The sequence below is a fragment of the Penaeus monodon genome, chromosome 27, assembly GCF_015228065.2.
Source record: "Penaeus monodon isolate SGIC_2016 chromosome 27, NSTDA_Pmon_1, whole genome shotgun sequence".
In the NCBI taxonomy this organism is placed as follows: domain Eukaryota; kingdom Metazoa; phylum Arthropoda; class Malacostraca; order Decapoda; family Penaeidae; genus Penaeus; species Penaeus monodon.
In genome coordinates this window covers 37,329,464-37,330,557 of record NC_051412.1, presented here as the reverse complement: position 1 = coordinate 37,330,557, position 1,094 = coordinate 37,329,464, and positions in this window count along the sequence as shown.

The following is a 1,094-nucleotide window of genomic DNA, read 5'->3' as shown; positions in this document are numbered from 1 at the left end:
GATGGTTGGCCTTACTCTCGAACGAGGGTTAGCTGGTTTGCTTTTGAGGGGATATTATAGGTAAAGGTAGAGAAGAATGGTAGGTAGATAGATGGAGACAAGCAGACCGACAGTGAAGAATATGAGAGAGAAAGAGGTAGGGGAGAGAAATGTCTGTTTGGCTATGCCTTCTAGTTGTCAGGAAAACGACGACCGTCCACCTCACCTGAAAGGCAACCGCTTCTGACCTCCCTCATCACCACGGCTTTAAATTCCCCTCCAGGAATCATAAAAGGCGCAGGCGCTCTTTATTCGTTCGTTTCTAAACTTGCGCTGGGTCCCGTGACCTCATAATACAGTCATCAACGAATTTATCATTGCTTCTTTTTTTCTCTCTCTCACGACCGTAAATATGTGAGGTATCCAGGTGGGAAATAATGGACAAGTCTCCACGATGATATTTTAGGTCAAGATATGCGTCGATCGAGTCCTTTCGAGAGCCTAAGTGAATTTCTAAGATCAGTGTAAGATTTATGGAAGAGTTAACTAAGGCCGGTTCACGTTAGCACGCTGCCCGACCGTCTTTCACTTCCGTTCGTGTATGGTTTACGTCACGGGTACGGATCTCCACGTAGCTCTTAACAGTAATGGAGTGCGTGAACACATTATGATTACTTCTACTAATGGAGTGTTTTTATTCTCCTGCTTGGAAATGATTTGTTGCTGGACCTGCTTGATTAAGAGACCAACGAATGCCGTGTGCAGTTCTGCCATATCTTCAAAGTAATTAGACGTTTTCTTGACAACGAAAAGTAAATATTATGCTTGTTATCTTCTCTTGTCGACACGAACTAGTCTGTATGTAACATTTTTCCCAGGCTAAGTTTCACCGCTATTTTCGGACCATTTAAACCACACAACGCTGGTTTGATCTCTTGTTTGTGCAGACAGAAAATGGTTCCCGGTTTTCGTGACGAAACATTTTTTTAGGAGAGAACGATGAAAAAGAAATACTCTATTTTTTATTCTTGAATTTTATTAAAAATGATAAAAGCATTTTGTTGGGGGTTCAAGAGTACTTCGGATCTAAACCAATTTTTCAAGAGTACTTCAGA